The sequence below is a fragment of the Pygoscelis adeliae genome, unplaced genomic scaffold (assembly GCF_000699105.1).
Source record: "Pygoscelis adeliae isolate BGI_AS28 unplaced genomic scaffold, ASM69910v1 Scaffold395, whole genome shotgun sequence".
NCBI lineage: Eukaryota > Metazoa > Chordata > Aves > Sphenisciformes > Spheniscidae > Pygoscelis > Pygoscelis adeliae.
In genome coordinates, this window is record NW_008824755.1 from 623,983 (window position 1) to 642,208 (window position 18,226).

An 18,226-nucleotide genomic window follows, 5' to 3' on the forward strand; every position below is an offset into this window, starting at 1 on the left:
CCCGGACCGACTGAGGGCGGGCAGCCAGGGGGCGCTGGCCCCGTGCGGCCGCTTCACCCGGGCTTCAGCCTTGACGTCCGAGGGAAAGGCGATTTCCTGCCGTTCCCGCCCGGGAGCTGCGCCCTTTGCCGTACGAAGGCGGCCCCGCGAGGCAAACTCTGCCCGGTGCGCGCCGGGGACGGGGCGAGGGGGGCTGCTGCCTGTCGGGGATCCGCGATTCACCTTCCTCCTCACCGTACTCTGTGCGCCGGTTCACCAGGAGAAGGCGGCATTTTCAGGCTTCCAATGCAACAAAGCGTTTAAGTCCATGAGGATTACTCGCCTCCATAAAATTACATATTAATAATTTAGAAGAAGAAAGATGATAAAAATTTGACAACTCCCTCTCTAATTTACAAGGTTTAGCATGGATCTCCATGTGCAGTTAAAGCTGTCTTTTGGGTGTCTATCTTTTATTAAAAATAATTGGATCTTGAAATATTTATCAAAATACCAAAGGAAATCAGGCAAGTCAAACTGATTTCTTTAGCTTGTAAAACGCCTGATACAATGACACGCAGCATCTTCAAGACATGGGGGGTTTTTTAGGATCTCATGTAGTACCGTTCAGTCTTTGAATTATTTCTCAATGCTTTTGCATTTGTTAGGGTTGTGTGGCTATTTTTAAAGTCACCCTATACTGCTTTTCACAAGTCAAATGTCCCAGAGTGAGGGGAGACCCTTGTCATCTAAAAGGAGGAATATTATCTAAACCTATACTATCCACGAACAATTGATAACAAGCTTTTTTTAATGAAATTGCATAGTCTTCCAATACCATTTGACAGTCAGGTACAACCAGCAAGCATATGATGAAAACACTGTCTAGAGGTATACCTGATTCCTCCATAACACATCCAATTTTATCTGCATTCTGGAAAGGCTGGACCTTCTCTAACTCTGCTTCAGACTCAAGTCTTTTCCTATTAGGAAATTTTAACAAACCATCCTTATAATCCACCTAACCATCATTCTCTCATTTTTGGTTAAAATAGACATCCTTCCTCACTTTTGACGCTAATACTTAAGAATTTTTTCTTGTTGCTACTCACTTCCATCAAAGTCATGCTTAAACAGCAAGCAGAAATCACAGCTTTGCTTATTAGTTGGAGATAACCATTTGGCACACTTCCAACACATGGAAATAGAAGAGGAGGAAGGATTTCTTATGTGCCAACAGAACATAGCCTTACCATTTAATTGCATTTAATTAATATTGTATGCTCCCAAGCTGACACTAGCAGACAGTCAGTATTTTTCATTACATTAACGATGTATTGATCTGCTCCCTCCTGCCAACTGCCCAGGTCACCCAAACACTAAACACATGTGACTGCCATAAATCCAGAGTCTCCTATAGGTCTTTCACCAGTAGGCTCAGCAGAAGAAAAACACTATGTTTTTTTCTTTTCTGTATTACACATGACTGAACCTTGCTCTCATTTGATGACAGGTTACTTTCTACTTTTACTTATTTAATTTTAAATCTGAAAACAGACGCGCTTATTTGCAATCTACCTCCTTTCAACTGGAAAAATTCCCCATCAGCTTAAAGTTAAGGGAAACAAGGTCAAGCACAAAGAAAACCAAACAAGTATGAGCATTTACAAATATATATGACACCATCATAGCACTGAAGGTACCCTTAATAGTACAACTCCCACATCAGTTTCATGAAGACTATTATCCACAATGCATACCCTCATCTGCATGATTAAGAGCCAACACTCCATGAAGTCAGCATGAAGCTTACTGACGCATTACAGTACATGTTAAAAATGTGTTCATTTTATGCATGCAGCCACTTAAAAAAACAAAAAGACAGTTTTCTTATTCTGGGATTCAGTCACCTTTGTTTGCTTTCACATATGTGTTTGTACTCCCCAACTGAAAGAACTACTGCTGTGTAAATTCTTGAGACAGAAAACCACAGCTAGAGAAACAATTGCAAACCTCGGTGTTTCTGTTTCTCCCCACTTACAAAATATTTGATCAGTTCTTCATAAAGAAACTTCAGTTTCTGGATTCTTTTAAAACTCTCAAATGTGTACAGTGGTTTTCTTCCCAATTATCATCACTTATGTATACAAGGTTTATAAACTGAAAGAAAGCCATAAAGTAAAAGCATTCCCTTTACTCCTGTCTGAAGAGGATCAGCAGGCTTGTAAGTTAATCAGTATCCTATAAGTAGGGCTCACTTGTCTTTCTTTAAATACTTTTAGGTACAACAAAAGACAGGCATCCCTTGCACTCCACACAGTCTCAGCTCTTATGTCTCCTCCAGACAAGAGGAGAAGAAAATAATTCTTTTCACTTAGAAGTGGGAGACACCAGCTGATACTCTCATGCTAAATTTTTCTTTCTTTCCTGGAAAAATTTAGTATTTGTGTGTAAAAGCATTTGCCATCTAGACTTTCCACTTACCACACAGACTCAGTATTGAGTTCTTGCCTTCTCTATTGTCTGTCCCAGCCTTCTTTATCTCCGTAATTTTGCAGACCCTCATCTTCCAACATCCACATTCTCGGGAGCAGGCTGTTTCCCAGGAGATCAACGAAAATGTCTCTCATGATCTTGAACACAGGCCCAGACCACAAGGCTAAACTACTTGCAATATATTTCACATACCTCATCATTTGCCCTTCATAGAAAGGAGACCAAGTTGAACGAAAGAGAGTGGTAGTCAAGCAGAGAATGATAGCCCTGTAAGCCTACCGAATGGCCCAGACTAGTGCACCCTTTTCGAAGCTTTTCCTCAGTAGCCTTGTGAATGAAAGAAAATTGTCGTCATTGCAGAAAGCCGTAAAATATCTACCCTGACGCAAGAACAGGCCTCCTAACGCACTGGGTGTGCTCACTTGGCTGGCTATGGTGGCTGGAAGAAACAGTAACACTCTGCAGACAACTAGAGCTCCACATCTTTGAAGAGCTACCGATCATAATTCAATGCTGAAAAGGCTTAAGCAAGAAAAAAAAGCCACCTACAAGCCTGCAGCAGAGGTACAATAAACAGTAAGAAAAAACAAAAGATCTAAGCTAATTATGTATGAGAGATTCCCATTTTATATTTAATTCTCTGTATCACCTCATGGAAGGACAACTACTACCAACTGCTGGAAAACCTGAGACAAGCTATGGTACTAGATTTTATTAGGCAAGGGGTGAAACATCTTTCATCTACCCTGTTTACCTACCAATTGGAAGGGAAGAAAGTGTAGTCTTTGCTGATGAGACAACAAATGGCCATGTCAGGGATACACCTCCATAACACTGGCACGCACAGCTGTTGAGAGGAGGAAGGGCTCCTTGAGAAGGATGTGACTTGTGTTGATTAGAGCAAGCTGTCACATAGAAAGCCGTTTGCGTTCCCTGCACTTTATCAGTATGTCACTTGTTCTGCATTAACAGTTTCAAGCATGTGAGAAACCACATCATCCTAAGACTCAGACGAGAGAGCAGTTAGAGTCTCTGAATTCATGCTACCCAGTTTTGAATCTATAAAGTTTACATTTTCATGGGTTTTCTTTTCAGCACACATAAGGGCTAAAAACTAAAAAGCAAAACTTTCAAACAACACATCAACACAAAAAAATAGAGCTCTTTAGGTTATCAAAAGTTCCAAGAACAGGTGCATACAATATTTTGGGAGTTGCCAACACTTCACACTGCAGAGCTGAATACTTGCAAATAGGTGGGAAAAGGAAGAAAGTATTCCCAGATGAGAGAAGAGAAGGTGATGAGAGGAAAGAACCGGCACCTTCAGATAAGGGCAAAAAAAAGAATACTTTTCACTGTCATCTAATTAGGTCTCGGGGGAAATCAACAATAAATTCAACATAACAGTGCAAGTTGGAGGCATGCAAAAAGTGATTTGGTAGGATGATGGCAAATCCGAGTATTTGTGCTTCCCAACTGGTGACATACTCGCCTACTAAAAAGCCATGTATTCAATGTAGACCATTTTTGGTTTTTATATTGTGTGATTATTTCACACAGGGAAACAGCTGTGCATTTGCAGATTGATGGCCATAGAGACTTTCTGTGTTCTGAGCAGCTAAGTCTATTCCATTTCAGTCAAACATTGCTAGATCCTGTATCTGCAGTATACTTCTACTTTAAATATACAATATTCTCCTTGGAGTCTATTCAAAATGTTTTCACAGCTCTATTGAATATGGTAATCCCTTAACTATGACTAAAGCCTGTTCATCAGTATTTTCAGCATGCCAGGGCAACATCACTTTCTTTCTGCTGTATATCCATACAGATGTTTCTTTTTCTTCCATGTACTTTTCTATTGCATAATTATGCCTTCACTATGACCACCCTAAGGGTCAACACACTAAAATGACTCATTATAGGGGTTTAGGAGATTTCAAGATGTTATTATGACCTTGCTCCTCTCTCATTTTGCTGGGGAAGGAACCAGGTGATCACAGGGAAACCCTAGCATGCAAGATACTGACTTTTCTATGCTAAACTGCACTTTCTGAAACTGAAAGAAACGTTCCTCTACACTGCATGAGAGCTAGTCCGCAAATGATTTCATAGTACAGTGCCTCAGTGCATTATATTACATTTATATACACACAAAGTAATATGCGATGCAATTGCACTCATCCAGGCTTCCTTGAATATAAAAGAAACATTGTAAATTTATTTATTTTCAGTGTAGACTGACTTGAGTGAAATGTTCACACTGGTGAAAAGGGCAAGATTCAAGAAGCCAGAAGCAGTCAAGAGGAAACAAGGATCGAAAAAGGGAAATTAGGGCATGAAAGCAACAGAGGAAAAAAAGACCAAAATAGCCCAGGGTATATTAGGTATGATCTCAAGCAGGCAGTGGTAGCAGGAGGCAGAAGGCCAAGAGGGACATGCAGAAGGTTGAAAGTGAAGTGAGAGACAGATGCACTTTGACAGTGGAGACTGCATGTAAAGATCCAGGGAGGAAAGGAGCTATGACCTGTCTTGAGAGTGTCTGTGAGAAAACTAACAGAGCTCAGGGAAAATGGAAAGATAGGGCCGGGAGACATCACTTATTCCGGTGCAAAAGATAAGGTTAGCTTAAGGGGTTTCATTGTTTGAACTTCTCAAAAAGGTCCTGCAATGTCAATGTATTCCCTTCTTGCCATGAACTCAACATGATCCCTTGTCTGTGAAGCCTTTGCTACCTAGTCAGTATTTTATAGTGAAATAAATGCTCATTTTTGCAGCTTTACATGCCAAAAGGAAACTTCAGCCTCGATCCCCAGATGGGCAGTGGTACTACAAAAGGTCACCGATTTATGCTGTGTGATTTGAAGGAGAAGCACCATCCAATAGACAGACTTAAGCAAAGGTTTGGCACCAAGTCTCACATGACAGAAATTCCACTTTATAACACGAAAGTGTTGTGCAGTGCTGTGACTGCAGCACAGGGTTTTCCGCTGAGAAATTAAGTATCTGTAATAAAGTATTTCATAGGAAGCCTGCCTGGGAAATCATGTGTATATTTAATTCAGTGGAAAAAGTGTTTAGAAGTAGTTCAGCCTTGCAAAAAATATTGCCCATCAGTGTAAGTAAGGTCAGCAAGAGCCTGGGTTATCCACCACATAACAACCCATCAGCCTTTATAATCCTGACAGCAGTTTGGTTTTGTTCTTCTCTTGAGAGTGCAGGAGATGTGTTAGGATTTAACATGTAGTCTGTTTTATTAGCTCCTGGAAGGAAGGATGATAGTGCTGTAACTCCCTTTTGTAGAAATGTTTTAAATGCTCAGTGTTTCTGAATGGCTTTGTTAGTCACACTATCCCTGCAGGGTAAGAAAGGGCATATTCTTCCCATTTACTTATAGACAGTAGGATAGCATTTGTTTTCAAGCAACTCAAGGTTACAACCTGTGTGTAACCCAATGAAGAATATTTTTGTCAATCACCTTTTTAATGTATATCTATCTTGCACACTTTTAACCTTTAAATATTAAATACTCATATTATAAAAGGTTCTTCATGCCAGTCCTTCAGCAATTTTCCTCCAAGAAGAATAAGCTTATAAGATGTAAAATCCCAAAGTAGAAAAGAAAAAGGTTATCATTTCAGTTTCCCACCACCACTTGTACAAGAAAAATGCTACAGATAATGTAACATGTGCAAGTGCTCATTATAAGGAAATCTGGTTATCATATTAGCCATGTGTGCACATGTGAATGCATATCTTATGTAGGTATTTGTCCTTCTTTCTCATAAGGGGATTATTCAATATTTAAAAATGCACAGAAAATACATTAGCAAATGGATTTCCATTTCTGATGTAAATAAAAAACTGCAAAAAGAAACATTTTATCTGCACTCAAAGTGCCCTTTTTTCCTTTTTCTTTTGTGGGGGTGGGGAGGATAACAGCAAAGAAATTATTGAGATTCTCCCATAATTTTCATTTGTGGTATGTTTTCAGATTTTTACATGGAAGGTGTAAAAAAGAAACAGCCCCACATCCCCTGTTAAAGTTAACAGTTATTTCACAGCAAATCCATTGCCACCAACTTGAGTATTTACTCCCAATTATAAAATAAAAACAATAGTAGGAGGCATAAAAAACTTCATAATCTTCTTCAGGTGAGCAAAATTGAATTATCCTGAAACAAACAAACAACTTAGTGGTAAATATATATTCACTTACAATACTGCAAATGTCTTTAAGATTCTGTACTTGTCCAACAGCCTTTTTCTCAACACTTGAACATGACTTCTTCAGCATGATTAGTGGCAGGCAGCCTTGACCCCTTGACCTTCCATTTGCAGTCACTGTGGCATGTCCTTAGCGGTCCTAGAACAATGCTTGCAAATTCACTTCAGTGCATACATAAACATGAAACACTTCATGCAGGATAACATATTTTAGCAATCTTGTGGCACTTAGGGCTGAACAAGTCAACCCTGCTAAACAGCTTCGGCTTCTTTAAAGTCATTTAGGAGCCACCATAAGGTTGCCAGAAATAGAGGTACATGGATAACAGAAATGCATTCCATAATGGGATTAAATAAACTGTGGGCCAACAAACACCTGTAGGATTAAGAAATTTGGTTATTGCAAGGCCAGCAGATAGTTCAGGGTAGAAAATAAATGAAAGTAAATGCTAAATTGCAAATCCTGTCTTGGCACAAGGCATACGTGGCCAGGATAAGTAGCACTTCTGCCAGAGTGCTACCGATGCAGGAGTCGGTACTCAGCAGCGGGCCACCAGGACAGCTGCAAAGCACATCTTCCTCTCCCTTTCTCTGTGCAGGAGCAAAGCATGTGCAACAAGCAGCTGCTGGCAGCACTGCCTAGCCAGCTCACAGAGGGTGAAAACACTTCTTCCTAGGGAGAGCCCCAAACACCCTTGCTTACTTCCAGCTGCCTTTTACTCTGTAAATTACTCCTAGGAACATCTCGCTAGCATGCACAGGCAAGTGTTTCATTGCCTGTTAAATCTGAATTCACTGTTTCCTTACTCTGTCGGTAGCCGCAACCTGTATTCAGATGTTTCATAATGACACCTGCCAGGGCTGGATTTGGCCCTGGTCCTCAAGCTGGAAACCTCTTGCCATTCAGCAAGGCTTGTGTGCAGGCTGCCTAGTGTGATGGGAGGGCAGGAGGAGAAGCAGTAGCTGGGCATTTCTCCTCAGGCTTGTCTCTTGTCAGGGGTCTGGGCCAGCACATGTCCCATCCCATATCACCACTGCACGCTACACTGGCATCTGCTCCTCTTCTCCCAGTCTCCTCTGACCCTTTCCTGGCATGATTTGATCAGAAAGTTTCTGAACTGAAGTGCTAGGAAACAGGTGGGAAGGATCATTCATTGCAGGGGGACCAAGAGAGCCAGAGAGACCTGAAAATGTTGCTTGTCTCCAGCATCTCCAAGCAGCCCTGCAGCTCTGGATTTCCTTTTTTTACCCAGATGATCTCCCATCATGAAGACTCTGGTGAAGAAAACTTAATGAACTAATCCAGCAGAGCTGGGTTCAGTGATGCCAACACTGGGTACTAGCTTCAGGAGAAGTATTATTGCTTCTCTTACATTTACCAGAATCCAATACAAGAGGTTTTTTCCCCATCCAGGCATTTAAAATTCAAGAGTGATCCCAGAATAGTTATTAGGGAGTAGCAAAGAAGAGGAATTATCTGTTATTGAAGAGTTTTCAGCATAGCAGAAGGTGTTGTGAGCTTCCCTGCAGCACCCGTGTCCCCAGTAGGAGGGATACAGGGTGAGAATACACAAACAACTAACTTTGAGTATAAAGGAGCAGGTAATATATAGCCACTTATTTGCTGTTTGGGTGCATATTTTTATCACAGAGCTATAAAGAGTAATTTTGAGGTAATTTCAGCCCTCAGTGGAAGTGGGGTAAGCTATCTCAGATTTGTCTTTGGGGCAGGAGCATTTCTACTTGATCATTGCCATGAAGCAGCTGTCAGGTGGGAACTTGTCTCTTGCTTTTGGCAGCAGCATCCCTGGGTTTGTGCAGTGCCATAGCCCGTCCCCGCCATGATGTGCTGTAAGGCATGCACCATAAGGACTGCTGCTGATAAAGGGACGTCCTTTTAGCCCTCCTCCCCATCCCCATAATGGTAAATTTGCAACTGTCCAATATGGTTTTAATCTGCTGTAGCTGTTTTGCATCCTGTGACGGGTGCAGAGACTGCTGCAAGTGCTCTTGTGAGGTTTTGTTTCTTCAGTGCTGCCTTTTCGGCTGTTTTCTCTGAGCTGCACAGCTCTGCCGCACACACGCAGTGTTAATGTCCTGCACAAGCACAGCCAAAACAGAAACACTGCTAAAGGGAGATTGACATAGTTGCAGTCATACATTTAAACTCATCACTGTGAATGGCACAGAGAACACAACAAGTAGCTGTGTAGAGGGTAGGGAACACGCTGTACTGAGGTCTGCATGGGCGACAGACACACAACTAATAAAAAAGTAAAAATGGCAGTTCTGTGCATTAAGCAAAAAATTCTTCGATGGAGTCAAGCAGCATATAATATCAGTTGTTCACCAAAAAAACCCAAAAAACGAGAACAATCATTACATGTGAGCTGCTAAGGATGCCACCTCTATAAATTTCTCCACAGCCACAATTGTGAGTGTGGCCAGCACTCTCTGGAGCTGTGCTAGAGCAAACACTGCTATCCATCTATGCCAAAAAATTAGCTGACTGTCACCAGGATTTCATTGGTCTACCAAAGCTCATGCACATTTATCAGGGCAAATAAGCAGTCCTTTTTGACATACTATCCAGTGCTACTGTGCATTGTAAAAGCCCCCACTCAGTCCACATCAAAAATACTGCCAAAAAATAAACAGAATCACTGTTATGCTGAGGGGGGTCTTAGCAAATGGAAGAAAATTACCCCCATGTGTCATGCATCAAGGAAAGATATCTTTAGCAGATGTCAAGAAAAAGGAAACATGGCACAAAATAATGTAGGACTGGGGACATGTCTAGAAGAAGCAACCAGCTGACTTACCAAAGCAGGCAGCGATACTTTGCTAGTGCATTTTGAGGGCACTCAACAGGAATGGAGGGAGGGAATACCGGTCTCCTGACTGCTTCTGGAGCATGAAAGCAACTGGGTCTTAAAGTAGCTGCAAACGTGCTTCAACAACCACTGACAAGAGCAGCAAAGACCCATCTGCCAAATCCAGGTGACGTTCAGCCAGCTGACTGGAACAGGAGAGTGGAGGAGAGAAGCACCCACTGGTCCCACATCAAGAAATGCTGCATTTCAAACTCCAGTCAAGAGACTGAAAATAACTTTTGGTGGGAAGGAGAGGCTGAGGAGCAATGCTATGCCAAAAGCAGGGAGGAAATGTTGAAAATAGTGACGGGCAGTGGCTCAACCGGAGGTAAAAGCATCCCTGGCCATGAATTTTTCCTCTGATTTGCAGAATAAGATTGTCACATACTTTACTATTAGTTTACTTTTACTTTGCATTACGGGTTTGGTATTTCTGAAGAGCACAATTACAGGTCACGAGGTTGGAATTATGTGCCCTTCTCAGGATTCTCTTGAGTGTATTTCCGTCTTAAAATGTGCATCCATGTTAGAGGACTCCCTTTTAAAGTGCAAGCCCCGTCAGACCATCTTACAGTTTAATGTTTTTGCCAGCGTGCCTTTGTACTTCAGGACAGCAGCAGTGCAGTTTAGCCCCATTTTTCCTCTTACTGTGACTTTCATTTAATATTTTCTCCTGTTAGTGAAAACAATTAAGACAGCAGACTGCCCCATCCTATTTTAAGTTGTCTTTTTACCTGGATTATTGCTCCCATTCCACTATGTCTTGTCAGCCAGAGGAGCCGTGGCTTTGTACTCCAATGTCCACATTAGGCATGTATTACAGTATTACAGCAGCCTCTACATACCCAGCACATTCACTGTGCTCATTCTGCTGGAGTCTGGGAACTATCTCATCACCGGAGGGTTTTCTGAGGGAGAAGGAAAGGTGGAAGCAAAATGCCCATACACAGGTACAATATCCATGAGCAAGAAAGTCATACTGAGAAGTACCTCATAGTTCTCCCTTTGGGATTGTACCATCCTGAACTTGACATCCCCAATTTCATTTCTGTGTCACTCAATCTACCCTTTGTTCTTACAGATCAATTTTTAGCCTCCATATTAGCTCTCTCTTCCTGTCATGGCATCCTTTTTCACAGCTAATACAAATCCATAAATTAATAGCAAGCTGTTACAAAACTTTTCCTACCCCTCCTCTAAATAAAGGACAAGAGAATGCATCTGAAATAATAAATGCAAGTAATTGCTCCCAGCCCTCTGCCTTATCTCGCCACACTTATTTTCCCAGATTTTGATACTTTGTGCCTGGAGTAGGCACTCCCTAATAGGGAGTTACTCTATTAGCTTTTCAGATTCAGAAAACTCTTGTAATTCACATAAACTTTTCACACTTAATACAAGCAAGAACTGCATCCCTCTCCACTCCAACAGAGTCAGGATGGTACAAATTCCTAACAGACTGTAAAAATTACACCTCGGATTTACTAAATGATTTCTAAATCATTACTTCTGCCCTTAACACCTGATTCAAGTCAATGAGACCTGAGAACACAGCAGTTTGCAGAAATAGGTTTTGTAAGATGCAAAATACATCTGTTCACACTGTAAAACATCGGCACAGATTTATTGTAGATTCAGTGACTTAGCAGGCTTAAAAGCAGAGTGGATCAATGAGAAAACTTGTGCCCAGCTGGGCCACGTTGCTTTCTGGAGGTCTGGATCAGAAGGAAAGTCATGCTGATCTGGCCTGCCCACTATCCAGGGCCAGCCAGGTAAGCAGAGTAGAAATTTGGCAGAAGCCAGACACAAAGCCTTCATTCCCCATTCCATACAGACAAAGATTGCAGGCGATTCCTGACCCTCATCTAAAACCACAGGGACAAATAAGATCAGGGTCTTTTTCTCTTCACAATCTCAGCAATGTAAGCTGTTTTATCCCAGCCTCTTGCTAAAAACCTGTAATGACTTCCCTGACAATTTAACTCATATACGTTCATGTTTTAATTGCAACATTTACAGGAAGTATGAGTAGGGATGGAGAGGACCAGGCAGTCAGCTGCAAAATCATATGGAAAATTAGAGCAAGTGAGGCATAAAGTGATTCTACAAATCCCTGGCATAGGTGACCTCCAAGTTAGCGATCTTGAAATTGGTTATTTAAACTATCTTTCTAGAAAAGTTGTTTTGGTAGTACCTGTGGTAATAAAGATATCTATAAAAATATATATAAAAATTTATTTATTTATTTGTGTGTGCGCGCACGCGTGTGTGTGTGTATAGATATATATCTATATAAAAAACCCTATGGTTGCTCTAAAAGCAGCAAACTGCTCTTACTGTATTTGCGGAGCTTTCCAGACATCTGCAGGAGATGGACAAGCTGTCTTCAAGATCCGGGACAATGGAGAACTGACGTCCATTTACAGCTCATTGCATATGTATAACCTCCACTGTCAGTTTTTCATTCACAGTCGTACATGCGCTACTCGATACCAGGCCAGCTAGAACCACAAGTGTTTTACTGGCCCTTCTCAACAAACTGAACCAACCATCCAACCACCGCTGGATCTCTCTGTGTGATCACAGCTTCCACACTACTTTAAGCTGAAAAACTTCACTGCAGACCACAAGGATAACTGCAGTTCCGATAGTTGCTACCATGAGAAGGCTTTTGATAGATGTAAGTTAAAGTGGCTGAACAGCAGTCCTTACACAATTTTCAGAGACTGCCAGCTGGCTCCAAAATTTCACTTGCATCAATATGTAAAACCCAGCATTTTTACTTTTTTTTAAATGTACATAAACCAAGTGCAACACCGAATGGCCCAAGAAGAATTGGGACAAATACTGCAACACTGAAGAGAGACTGGTTTGTAAAATAAATCTCCTGAATCATGAGAAGTTCACAGCAGCCCCATGGTGAGGCACGTAGTAACAAATAGGACTCCAAATAAAACAATTTCCTATTTGGAGACAAAAAAAAAAAAAAAAAAAAAGTTAAGAGTTTCAGTAAAACCATTCCACCTTGCAGAGTAGAGAATTGGGTCAACTGCAGAACTTTTCAGCTTCTTGAGAGCCCTGAACACTGAGAAGTTTAAGGATAATCTATATCAAATACATAACCAAGCTCTGAAAACATTTAACATATTCCACCAACATAATATGATTTTAATAGCCCTTTGAAGTTTCATTAAAATGCTATCCTGGCCTTCCATAAATTATTAAACTATCTTTTCAGTGATAATAAATGACAGAAAAGAAGTAGGTAAACAAACAGAAATACATAGGCATCTCCACAACTAATTTTGGGGAAAAAAAAATGTAACCATCTCAGCCAGTAAAAAGTAAAAATAGAAGAGCAATTACACTTAACTCTAATGCAACCTTCACTGTAGAAAAGATAACAACTGAAATGGCCATGCAAATAAGAAATCAAACACTTCTCTAGCAATGTACTTGTATCCACATACTTTTAGGCAGTATGATGAAAGCCATTAGCATACAATTTTCTACCACGAAGTTTTTCAAAAAAACTTTCCTATAAGATCATGTGAAATTGACTCAGACTTTACCTGCAATGGACTCGTTCCAATTACAGGTAGATTAAAACCCCACGTGTAATATTTAAATATATGTCCATATTTAAATTTGCTGTCTCATAAAGGGAATCACTTTATTCCAGGACTGTGGATATTGCAAGAATTATTAATCAACAACTGCGTTTTTGTAGTAAAAAATGGGTGAAGGAAAAAAACAGAAGAATGGAAACCCTTCCCACCTACTGCATTTTAAAAAATGTTTAGTAAAAAAGAACATGAAAAAAAGTTATCCTTTTACTTTCTCTAAAAATATCTTGCAAGAGACTTCAGTTTTTATTGGGAATTTGCACAGTAGGGAAACAAATAGGGGGGAGAAAACATTTTTCAGCTACTCATATTATAGAATGAGCCTTTTTCCTGACTTACTGTCAACATCACTGGCATTGCAGTTATCAGTCGCAGTGTTCAAGTAACATTATCCCTGCAAAGTTAACATTTTTAGAATAGAAATATCTCTGCAATATAATTTCACATTATGACAAAGCCTGACATAAACAAAAAGTAAAAAAGTTGTCAACGATTTTATCTGCCATATTAAAAAAACAGATGCTCATAAGACGCAATGCAAAGCTATTTAAATCCATCCAAATACATAGCACTTCAGCTAGATAAAGTGAGACCAGAACAGATTTCTTATTATCAAAACTACGGTGACAATTTCAGCTGGATGGATAGAAATGCATTACAATTTATCTAGCAAATGTTTAGGATGTTCTTTATTACTTCTGAGTGTCTGTGAGAGTTCTCATTTCTCCTTAGTGAGAAGTTCCAGCTATAGGGAACATTTTTGTGTTTCACTGAACAGCAGATGAAAGGAAGATCTCTCTTTTTAGAGATTGGCATTACTTCAAGATAATGAAGTATTTATTTGGACAAATAAAGAAGTGACATGAAGTGACAGTCAAAGAAAAAAAAATAATAAAGGCACCATTTAGAGGATAGTCTCCCTGACAGAAATAAAAGGGGAGAGAATTATTTTAGCAGTAAAGTGTTTTTAAAGTGTTAGTTGCTACACATAGTGAATGCAATTCCCCACTCTCTCTCATACTTTGGAGCCATTCACGCCTAGGAAAATAGAGTACCAAAGGTGAATTGCCTCCACTTTGCAAAGATGTAACCACATATTATATGGTCAATCAGGTCAGTTAAATGTTTCCTTCATTCCCTTGTCGTAGTTGGCAGGGGGTAGGTCTGATGCTTCACTGTTAATGAGATCCTCACCAAATCAGAAAGTGAGGGATGAAAACCCTGCCAAAAAACATATTGCTGCTATCCCTTCCGTTTCTCTTAAGATAAAAGGGCCACCATATTTTCTGCTAAGGAAAATGGCGGCAGTTTATAGCAAATAGGTCTTTAGTCATTTAAAAAAAAAAAAAGTGACAGGACCACTAATGATGCAGGCTGAGCTGAGATTAAAGATAATCTAAGCCTGGCTCAAATACTGCACAGATCCCTTGTCTCAAGTATCAGTAACAGTAAGAAGGTATGAATTGTGGATCAAAAGAGGAATAATTAATGGGAATGAAGCATGGAAAAGAAAATCACCAAATGGGAGAGTAGGAAAAGGCAAAGGATCTCAGAGTGATTAAAACCTCCTGTAAAGATGTATTCAAAGCTCCTGAGCTGAGTTCTGGTCAGCCTTCTTCAAGAAAGAGGAATCAAATTGGAAGAGACCTAGAGGAGGCTATGGGGGTGATCAGGGAAAGGAAAGCTTATGCTGAGAGGAGATGGCAACACTCCCCACAAACACATCACAGGGGAAAAAAACCTGACCAGGAGAAAAAAGTGAGAGCTCTAATTCAGTGTTAGCACCACCATGTTCAGGAATACAACGAGGTGAAGGACACATAACTACCTCCAAGAAGGCGGCATTCTCCTCTGGATTAAATACTTGCTCTTAAAACTTAGATATTACCTATACAGAAAAGTAGGGAAATAACAGAGGTACAACAATCTAGATTAAATCTATAAATAGGAACCAAACAGATCTGCAGAGCTGCACAACAATTCAGCTCATATGTGAGCCTGAATGCTGCTCGGGTCTCCTGGTATCGCAGTGGTAAATGTGGGGCTTTGACTGCCACAGGGTCTTTGTAGTCTCATAAGTTATTCAAGTATTACCACTCCTGAAATGGCTAATCCATGCAGTGCCAGGCTTGTGAAAATCTAAAACTTAGAGCCTTAAGACTGAGGAATTTTCTTTCTTTTGTTTAAGGAGATGATTGACTAATGCAGGTTTACCTCTTAACATAAATAAGTGCTCTGCTGGTGCTTTGTGTAGGTCAAAAGTGTTGGGATGCTCCAGGGCTGCAACTTCATTGATACATTCAGATGCATGTTCAAATACATAGACTGCATTTTCCTAATGGAACTGTTTAAATTTTGCTGCTAAAATGACAGGAAAAAAAAAGCTTGAAGTTCTGGATGTGTATTCGGTTGTAAAGTATCTAATGAAAAAAATGTTTTCCCAATGAGGTATTCTCTGTCTTCTCTACTGGTAAGTTTCATATTTTTTTGCACATACATACATGTGTACATAATACATCACCAGAGTTAATAGATCCACCTACAAAATATTCTCCTTTGTTTTCATTTTTGACTAATCAACACTAGGCTTTCAAAACCTTAAAGGGTTACAGGAACCTGTTTCCCTTGTGTATCAGGAAGATTAAACCTCACCTTCATCTGTTTCTGCCCATTTAATTCCTCATGCTTCGAAAACTGCTATTGCTTGCAGAGCTCTCTGTATGAATACTCTCTGAATTTAGGGGGGTAAGGCTAAGCTTTGCTTATGAAACCTTTGTTACGAATCATACTGAGCAAAGAATTTATCTCGTATTCATTTAACTCTGCAATTTGATATTTTTCTACATCTTAATATATTTCACGAACTGGGCATTTATCCCTCCAAAAATTCTGAAGTCTGCCACTTGAAGTAAGATGCCAACATCACGTTTCTGGTCATTAGCAGATAATTAACTGCAAAAGCTTGGAACCTACACTGTGATGACGGGGTGCACAAGACACGGAGTACAACTGATTCACTGATTTAGGTGCTCACACCATGGGCTGCACAGACCTGCTCTGCAATGGCACCACCATGTAATAAAAGATGCTCGGAAGTTGTCTGGGGACTGATCAGAGTGGACTGATTTTTAAGGTTGTGAATGACAGCAGCGGGTAACATTTTCCCATTTATAGCCTCCATTTTCCTTGTTCAGTATTATGAAGATAGAAGTTAGGCAAAAAGGTTTCAAAATGATACCTAACATATTTGAAAAACATCAAAACAGAGGAAAGGTTTAAATTACCATCTTTGCTGGCGAATCAAGATAAGAAAATACACATCAGGGGTGTTTCATCATGAGAGTATGCTCATCATCTCTATTTTAAAAATGAGCTGTTAAATGCGTTTACATCTTCTTTTGCTTCTGCAAGATCAAGTAGTGCCTTCACCTCTGACCAGACACTTTCTTCTCTCCTTAGAAATATCAGAAAAATCAAATGGAAAAAAATCCCCTTTCCCTGGTTTAGGATCCACAGGGAAAGGAGGTATTTCTATGTACATTTTTAACACAGAACAACAACAGTTTTAAATAATCCACTGTCACTTGCCTTTAGACCTAATAAACCTCCATTTGTTTGTGTAGTTGTAACAGGGGAGGTACCAAAACCAATTCTCCAGAAGGCTTAGGCAGTAGCTGTATTCGGCAAAATGTGCAGATAGATTTTAAAGAGCTAGCAGTTATCAGTGATGATACAGAGCAAGACTTCACAATATGTCATAAAAAAAGTTGCCCTTTTGCCTCAAAAAATTTGACAACAGCACATTTTTAAAGGTGGAGGACAATGCTGCCTGAGCAATAAGTTTTCTTCGTTTTCCTAGTTACAAGTACATTTCAGTGAAGTTTCTAATTCGAGAGGAAAATATTGAAATACAGATAAGCCAAAACCAATGTGTTTCATAGACCAAGAAGTAACTGCTACTCAAGCCTGCCTTCAGAGGTAGTCTTCAATGGCAGGAAAGTGAACGAATATGCTTTCCACTCAAAAATCATCTTTTTTAAAAAAGTGTCAGCTAGACCTGACAAGACATTTGAATGATACAAGGATGCTACTGAAAATCTTATTGTAGTATACATCAGATAGATTGTGACAGGGTGCCAAAAAGTTCATTGAATAGCAAAAAGAAGGGTCTTCATTTCCCAGCTACTTCAACCCCACATTTCAGCCACAGAGCAGCTGGAAAGGCTCCTGGGTTTCCTGAGAGCTTCTAATTAGAGGATGAAGAGCCTGAAACCCAGTTATAGTGAACATTTATCCGCCTGGACAGAAGGTTACTTTAAAATGAGATTTTCCCTTAGATCAGAGAGAGGGAGGCACTGAGGAGGGAGAATAACATGTTCAGAAGTACTCTCAGGGAGACTTTACAACCAAGAACCACAGGACTCTTGTACAGTCTGACAGGCTCCTTATTATTTATGTAAACCCTTTGTACTTTTTACACTGCAAAGGCACTACGGTCTTAACCGTACCCAAGAGGAAAATGTTAATGTTTTATCTAGTTGCAAAGTACTTATGACACATGCATAGAATCATAGAATCACAGAAGAGTTTGGGTTGGAAGAGACCTCTAAAGGTCATCTAGTCCAACCCCCCTGCCGTGGGCAGGGACATCTTCAGCTAGATCAGGTTGCTCAGGGCCCCGTCCAACCTGACCTTGAATGTTTCCAGGGATGGGGCATCCACCACCTCTCTGGGCAACCTATTCCAGTGCTTCTGGAAAAAATTTCTTCCTTGTATCTAGTCTAAATCTACCCTCTTTTAGTTTAAAACCATTCCCCCTTGTCCTGTCACAACAGGCCCTGCTAAAAAGTTTGTCCAATTTTTCTTATAGGTCCCCTTTAAGTATTGAAAGGCTCCAATAAGGTCCCCCAAAGCCTTCTCTTCTCTAGGCTGAACAACCCCAACTCTCTCAGCCTTTCTTCACAGGAGAGGTGTTCCATCCCCCTGATCATTTTCGTGGCCCTTCTCTGGACCCGTGTCTTCCTT